This window comes from Lontra canadensis, unplaced genomic scaffold, assembly GCF_010015895.1.
Source record: "Lontra canadensis isolate GAN:19392208 unplaced genomic scaffold, GSC_riverotter_1.0 scaffold3, whole genome shotgun sequence".
Classification (NCBI taxonomy): Eukaryota; Metazoa; Chordata; class Mammalia; order Carnivora; family Mustelidae; genus Lontra; species Lontra canadensis.
This window is the reverse complement of record NW_022630997.1, coordinates 43,371,693-43,380,081: the sequence shown is the minus strand read 5'-3', so window position 1 is coordinate 43,380,081 and position 8,389 is coordinate 43,371,693. Positions and strand designations below refer to the sequence as shown.

Below are 8,389 nucleotides of genomic sequence, written 5' to 3'. Positions count from 1 at the left end.
ATGGACAAGGGCAGGTAAATGGTATTTACAGTTCTGGCCCTGGATGCATCGAGGAAGAGAGGGTAGATAGGAAAGAATATTAGTCTGATTACTGAGTCCTGTGGCTTGCTTATTTACAGGTCTGGGAGAGGAAGAGGAACCAGGAAAGGAGAATGAAGAAGCAGCTTGTAAGTAAGAAAATGAGTTCTCAGAAGTCCAGTGAAGTAAATGTTTCAAGAGGGAGGGCGAGGTCCAACTTTGGCAAACCCTGTGGGGAGGCCAAGCAGCAGGATGACTGAGAAACAACCCCTGGATGTGACCATGTGGAGGTCAGTGGTGACCTTGACAAGGTTGCTGTCAGTGGATGGTAAAGGTGAAAACCTGCTAGGAATGAATTTGAGAGACTGAGGGTGAGGAAGAAGTGGATTGGTGGTGGAGAGGAACGTGGAGAAGTTTTTGGTTTTGTTTTTTTAAATCTGGGATAGGAATCATGTAAGTGGTCAAGAAATGTTGGTGATGCAGAGGAGAGGGGAGACAATTACAGCAGTCGGTGGGGGATCTGGGGCACCAGTGAGGGGATGGCCTTAGACAGCTGTGTGGACGCCTCTTTGGCTTTCGGGAGGGAAGGCGGTGTGCTAGGTACACGCAGGGCAGCCGGTAAATTTGGAAGTGAGAACATAAGGACCTTCTTTACAAGTAGGTTTTATTTTCTCTGTGTCATAAGAAGCAGGGCATCCTTGGCTCCACATGCTCATTCCTTGGAAATCTCTTCACGTCCAGCTTCCTTTCCATCCCCTCAGTTCCCTTCCTAAGGGCAAACCCTTCGGACTGCCAGCTGGCCTGCGAGAGAATAGCCTGGTGGCGAAGAAATCAGCCCCTCCTTCGGAAGAGAACCCTACCCTTGGAGAAAAGGCCTCCACAGATTGACAGGTCTCTAGCATATGTTAGTGGATAAACACTAGGACCCCTCTCAGATGGCCTTTGTGAGGTGTGTTGATCTAGGACCGCCACGCCCAATTTCCCATCTTCCCCTCTTCCGCTAAGTACCCTGAAGTCTCCTCTTCCATTTCCTGAGTATCCCGAGGCCCCTCTTCTCTGGCTGACCACAGGTCCTTCACTTTGTGAAGAGGGCACTTGTGGAAAAAGAGGCCTGCAATTTCATTGTGTTAAGGAATGATCGCCCAGCTACTGGCTGGTGAGCCGTCTTCTCCTTTCCAGCAACACATATAAAGGACAAAACCTTACTTAAATTTTGAGTTTGTAGTCGGTTATTTGGCCTGGTTGGCAGGGTCTGGAGCAGTAAGGCTCTGGAGAGACAGGCTGAGCCTGTGTATGTGGTAGGACTTTTCTGCATTCCTCTCCTTCCTCTCTGCAGCTGAGCTGGGGTTCGGAATTGTTTCAATTCAGGAAGCCTTTGTTGTTTCAGAAGGATTATAAACTGTACCTCAATGCTGATCCGACTAGCCTCCATGTTGTTAAGCCTTACCTTTCTTCTAGATCTCAAACTGGGTGTACTTTTTGTCTTGAGGCAATTCGACTTTCTATGGGTCCTTCTCAGTCCAAAGGCCAGGAAGGGAGCCACACTCCTGCTCAGTTCAAGTTAAGCATTATGGTCCTTGGTTTATCGATTTTGTTTAAAAATGGAACTGGTATGCCAGGTTGGAATTACAGTTTCTCCTTGATAGTTCTTGAAGCCAAGATGTCATGATTTTGATCTGAGGGAAAAATTGGAAATGTCTCTCCTGACTAGCTGGGATCCCAGTATTTGTGGGAGGACAAGGCTCATTGAAAGAGAGGGGAAAAAAGTCCTTAATTGCCTCCACAGATACCCAGGAGAAGACACTGGGGAAATCAATCTGCAAATGACTCTCAGCGTCTCCTCATTTTGCTTCTAGAGCTGACACTGTCTTTGTGTTGGATGACCACCAGCTTCCATATTTCTCGCTTCTGCGGACACCAAGAATTCAGTCCGACCTTAACTATGCTTTAATCTCCTCTATCATCCCCTCCCCATCTCCTCTAAGACATTTCTCCCCAGTCCTATCTATCTGCCTGTCCTCCTAAGTTATCTTTCCCATCTGGCCAAGCTAACCTGCTCTTCCAGGCTCAGCTTCACCTCCATCTCTGTGAAAAGGTAGAATTAATTTTTTAAAAGATTTTATTTATTTATTTGACAGAGAGGGAACACAAGCAGGGAGGAGAGGAAGAGGGAGAAGCAGGCTTTCCCTTGAGCAGGGAGCCCAGTGTGGGGCTCCATCCTAGGACCTTGGGATCATGACCTGAGCCGAAGGCAGATGTTTAATGGCTGAGCCACCCAGGAGCCCCAAAGTAGAATTAACAGCCAGATGTGTATATGGGAAGCCCGGCACTGTCCAGAACTCAAGGGATTCAGAATGCATCATGACTAAAGGACAGTGCCTGACCTTGGGGAGCTCACAGTCTAATAGGGGAGCTCGATATTAATGAGAGCACAGTGTGGCAAGTACAACAGACAAGGCTCGGGAGGGGAAGTTGCTAGTTGTGTGTGTAGGATCCTCGATGACATCTGAGGCAAGATCTGAGGCTGCGAAGGGACCTCCTCCTCCGTCAGTCTGGCCTCTCCATGGACCCTCACCTTCACTGCCCTCCACAGCTGGCACACCTGTTTCCAGGAAAATCAAGATGGAGATTTTGCCCTTATGTTCCCCATGGCCTGAGCTCAGGGCCTGATACCTACTATGGGCTCAAACAAATGAATAGTAAGTGAATCCTAGAGACAGGTTTTTCTCTCTCTAAACATTTTATTCAGAGTTTCCCTGAACTAGCCAAGGGGCTAAATTCCTGCCGAAAACTTCAGGAGGAATTGCCGAGTCAGTGGAGTATCCCCCACTCCCTGTCCTTTGCTCTTTTGCTCCTTGGTTCCCCAGTGTCCCTTGCTGCCTCCAAATGTGACCCACCAAGCCCTTCAGAGAGCTCCAGGCTCCAGAATCTTTCCCTGAGAAACTACTCTTATTGATTAAACCATGGTTTACAATGGAATACTATGCAGCTGTGGGAATGGCTGGGAGGCTTTCCAACGTATGCCTTTTTTGTTTTTAAAGATTTTATCTACCTATCTATCTGTGAGAGAGAGAGCGGAGGGGGAAGAAAAGAGGGAGAGGGACAAGCAGACTCTGCGCTGAGCTTGACACCTGATGCATGGCCCGATCCCACGACCCTGAGACCATGAACCAAGTCGAAACCAAGAGTGGGATGCTCAACTGACCAAGCCACCCAGGCACCCCTGTACACCTTTTAATGTTGGGGTTGATCTTGGAACCATATGAATGTTCACATATGGGAAAAGAAAGAAGAAAACCTAAACCTCACACCGAAGATAGTGGAAATTCACCTGTGCGTGAAAGACTGACAGGTGATTGAATATTCAATTTGATTTTCAACAAATTGTTGAATGAATGCATAAATATTTTCCCATCACATCTTCGGATCTCTGCTGTAGTCTTTTGCCTTCTCACTTCCCCTAGAGAAAAAGGAGGTCTTGACACCTAGGCGGGGCTGGAGACTGGAGGACAGCACAGAGCACACGCAGCCCTTTCTTTCTTTTAAAAGTTTTATTTTTTTAACTTGACAGAGAAAGATCACAAGTAGGCAGAGAGACAGGCAAGGTGGGGGAAGCAGGTTCCCCGTTGAGCAGAGAGCCCAATTCGGGACTCGATCCCAAGACTCTAAGATCATGACCTGAGCTGAAGGCAGAGGCTTTTTTTTTTTTTTTTTTAAGATTTTATTTATTCATTTGACAGACAGAGATCACAAGTAGGCAGAGAGGCAGGCAGAGAGAGAGGAAGGGAAGCAGACTCCCTGCTGAGCAGAGAGCCCGATGTGGGGCTCGATCCCAGGAGCCTGAGATCATGACCTGAGCTGAAGGCAGAGGCTTTAACCCACTGAGCCACCCAGGCGCCCTGAAGGCAGAGGCTTAACCCACTGAGCCACCCAAGCACTCTGGGCAGCCCTTTCTACCAAACCTGTCTCCTCATAGGTGACCCACCAAGCACAGGTTCTTTGATTCAAAGTCCTTTCACTTGAATGATCTTTACTCCTAATTTTCCCTAGGGAAGACATGGAGCTGGTGTTAGTACTTTATAGTTGGGAAGATAAGTCAGACTTTATGTGTTTGTGATTAGTTGGCCTTGAACTTGGGAGAACCCAGGTTTTTAGGATGGATTCCTATACCATATCTCCACCCTAGATCCCTTTCCTGGGTCCAGATTCCTTTTTTTTTTTAAAGTTAATGTTTCATATATTCTTTTTTTTTTTTTTTTAAAGATTTATTTATTTGAGAGAGAGCGAGAGCAAGTGAGAGCAAGCAAGCACGTGAGTGGGGGAAGGGGCAGAGGGAATCTTCAAGTAGATTCCCGGCTGAGCACTGACCGGATGTGGGGCTCAATCTCACGAGCCTGAGATCATGAGCTAGGCCGAAACCAAGAGTCAGACGCTTAACTGACTGAGCCACCCAGGTGCCCCTGGGTCCAGATCCATATACCTGAGCACCCATCAGACATTTCTACCGGGATGTCTTAGGCACCTGAGCATGTCAAAGAAGCCTCCTCTTTCTCCAGCCACACCTGGTTCTGTTTCCCATTTCCACAGAGGAGCACTACCATATACTCTGTTACCTAAACAGAAATCTGGGTGTCATCCTTAATTATTCGCTCTCCCTCATCATCCTCCAACTTACATGACCCCACACCCACCCCCCCGGCCTGACGTAGATATCTCCCAATTCTGTTAGCTACTCCAACTCTGCAGCCATTGCCCTAATCCAGGCTCCCAGCATCTGCTAAGTGGATTATTATAGCAGTCTCCAACCTGGATCCCACTCCAATCCATCTGTGGCTTTGCATGCAAAGTCATCATTCAAAAATGCAAAGCTCATTACGTCATCTTCCGGCTTAAAATCTTTTAGTGGCTCCTAATTATAATTAAGATAAAGTCCCAACTCCTTAATGGGGCTTTAAGGGTCCTACAGGATCTGGTTCTATTTTTTTCCTCTCATGAAGCCATCTGGGTTTGGTATTTTTTGTCATAAGTGGGTTTTTAAACTACTGATTCACTTTATTATAGCCTATTCGGATTTTAATTTTTTTCTTGTGTTATATTTTCTAGGAAACTATTGGTTTCAAATTTATTGGCATAAAATTGTTCCTAATATTGTTTTTAAACTTCTGTAGTATCTAGTTATATACTTTAAATTGTCTAACATTTTTTATTTTTGCTCTTTTTATTTTTTTTTTGGGGTGATTTTTTCCCCCAACTTCTTTTAAAACTTTTGAACTTCTAAAACTTTTCATTTATTTATTAAAAGATTTTATGTATTTATTTGAGAGAGAGAGAGAGAGAGAGAGAGAGTGTAGGGAGAGCAGGAGAGGGAGAAGCAGGCTCTCCATTGAGCAGAGAGCTCCACACAGGGCTCGATCCCAGGACCCTGGGATCATGACCTGAACCGAAAGCAGAGGCTTAACCAACTGAGCCACGCAGGCACACTTTTTCCAACTTCTTGAGGCAGATGTTTAGGTTACTGTCAGCCTATCATCTGTAAGTAAGTATGGAAGTTAAGTTTTAAGTTTCCCTTTAGCTGTGTCCCACGAGTCTTAATATTTAGTATTTTCATTATCATATTCAGTTCTAAGCATTTTAGAATTTCCATCATGGGGTGCCCGGATGGCTCAGTCAGTTGGGCGCCTGCCTTTGGCTCAGGTCGTGATTCCAGGGTCCTGGGATTGAGCTCCCGTGCTGAGCAGGGAGCCTGCTTCTCCCTCTCCTACCCCTCTCCTCGATCTTTTTCACTTTCTCTCAAATAAATAAAATAAAATGAAATAAAATTAAAAAAAATTTCCATCATAATTTTCCCCTATAACCTATGTGTGTTCTATAATCCTCAAATGCATTTTTAATCTGTGTGTGTGTGAAGATTGCCATATTAATTCATTCTTAGGTCACAAAATCACTCCCCAATCTGTTCTGGATACTCCTTAGAACTCAGTTCCCAGAAACATGCTTTTTTGGCCTTTGGATCTTTGCAAGCACAGTGGCCTCTGCCTGTCCCCCCGCCCCACCCCGTCCCCGGTTGTTAGCTCCTTCTCAACTCACAGACCTTGGTGACTTTTTTTTTTAACCTTAAAAATAAGTCATTTCCTCTGCAAGCCTGACTTGAGCTCCCAAATCTGGACTGGGTGGCCCTTCTGCTGTTCTAAGTGCTCTCATACCAGCGTGTACTTAACCTTGTTGTTTCCTTTCTCTAGAACACAAACTCCTTGAAGACCTTGCTCAGTGCCTGGCACATGGCAGGTGAGCAGTAAAGAGTTGTGGAGTGAACAGAGTAACTCACACCCTCTCATTTGCTAGTAAAAATTCCTATTCCGGAGCCACAGGAACAATCCCCAAGCATTGCTCCTTTCCGCTTCTCAATTATAATCCTATCCATACCGTCTCTCCTCATGGTTAGGGTCCACCTCTGGCTGTTCATCCCGCCCCCCACCGTGCCACCGTGGTCCCTGGTGGGGGGCTACTCTCAGGAGCAGGGCTGGGGAGGCTGGATTCAGGGAGCCTCCCCTCACCTGCTCCAGACCAGACTCCCTGTGCTAAGCCTTCTTGCCAGTAGGTGGCATTTGAAGCCTGAGAGCTGAACGCGCGCCTCCGGTCCGTCCTTCCTTCTATAAGCCTCTTGGGGGCACATAATCTGGCTTGGGCCACGCTAACGCTTGGAGAGGATGCTCCAGCTGGGGGACCTGGCTGCTGGCTCCCAGGCTGCTGTCCCTTCTTTCCTATCTGGTAGCAGCCATGGTCTGGACTTCTCCCTCCTTAGCCTCCAATTCATTTCAAGTGCACATGCTTCAGCCAGAGCTAAAATTAGGTGAGGCACTAAAAGCTATTAATATGGTAATTTTTGAAGAGTACACATGTCCTTAAGCCCATTTGCCTCTCTGCTCGTGCTTGTGGATGACGCTGAGCCCAGGCCCGCAAGGAAGCACAGCAGCCTGGGTCCCCCACTCAGTTTCTTTCCCTCCCTGAAGTCTAAAGGGCTAGAGCTGGACAATTCTTCATGTTTTGTTCTTTGTTTTTTAAAGAAATGAAAAACAGCAGCAAACAGAGAACGGCTGTGGGTAGGTGGGAGCAATTTACGGAGGCATTGCTAATACTGTTTTTACATTGTTCAAGAGTTATTATAACATCGGCTTTTGGTGGTGGACTGTTTCTTTGACCATGTCACTGCTCTGGGTCTGAACTTTGGGGGCGATGATCTCACAAACATTACATCGATTACAGCAGTGTTGTTGGGGGGGGGTGTGAGCTTTGGGAGGCAGAGGAGGGGTGACTTGTCTTGTCAGGAAGATGGCCCAGGTGGGCCTCTCAAGCAGGGGACAGCTGGAGTGGAGGCTTGAAGGAAGAGGGGGGAGATTATTCTATGCAGGCAGAGCAACAGTCTGAATGAACAGAGAAGCACGTTATCAGCCTTTTGTGTTCCCCGGTGCTCCCAGCTTATCCCAGATGCTGCCTCGTAGAACCCTCTCAGCCCGCTCCCATGCCGCCTTGCTCAAGGACTCCCTTGGGGGACCCTGGCCTCCTCTGGGTGACTTAGCTGGTACCTCTCACCTGCACCTTAAACCCAATTGTGCCAAAGTATGATCATCCTGTCTTCTTGAGCACCTGGACCCCCGGTGCTGCCTCTGCCACTCCTGGTGGCTAAAGGAGCTCGGTTGGAATTCCGTGTACCTGTGATGGGTGAGGGCCCTTGACGCTGGGTTTCAAGATGTAGGGAAGATCTTTACCATCCCCTGCTGTGCTCTGCCTTTCAGCTTCAGTGAACCCAGGCCAATCAGCAGATCTCTTCTTGCAGGGAAACGACGGCCCCATGAAGGCTGTGAATGGGATTTCTCTTTCAGGCTGGAGAAACCAGGATTGTGGATAACAGTGATTTGGAGATCCTGGGACCAATTTAAGACAAGCTCACATTTCGCTGATGCCTCAGCTCCGGAGCAATGAGCAAGGCAAAGGCTGCACTTGGGTGCCGGGAATTCCAATCCCAAGAACGGAGAGAAAGACCGGAGGGTAGATGAGGTGGGTGAGTGGCAAACTCCTTTGAGAGAGAATTGAATCTGCTCCCAGAAAGGATGTTGGAAACGAGGTTATTAGCTTGCTCTGGAGAAAATGCTGGGGTTGATACTGTCACAGACCCAGGCCTCTACTTTATTTGGCAGATAAACCCTCCCTGCCAACTTGCAGGTCTCGCAGGAAGCACTGGAGTTTCGGTGTGGAGGTTATTACACTGGACTGGAGATGCTCTGAAGCCAGGGAGCATCACGGGGAGGCTCTGGAGGCTGCAGACATTCTGGAGAAGTGAACAAGAGGCTTTTGGACCTGGAGGAAATCTGAG

At 47.6% G+C, this 8,389-nt stretch overlaps 1 long non-coding RNA gene across 1 annotated transcript; it reads left to right on the top strand.

The window, feature by feature from the left end:
- The first annotated feature begins 129 nt into the window (after window positions 1-129).
- Window positions 130-8,161, top strand: LOC116857016. The gene is made up of 3 exons (XR_004380671.1): window positions 130-167; window positions 6,258-6,303; window positions 7,899-8,161. It is a non-coding gene; the product is annotated as an uncharacterized LOC116857016 (long non-coding RNA).
- Window positions 8,162-8,389: the final 228 nt, after the last annotated feature.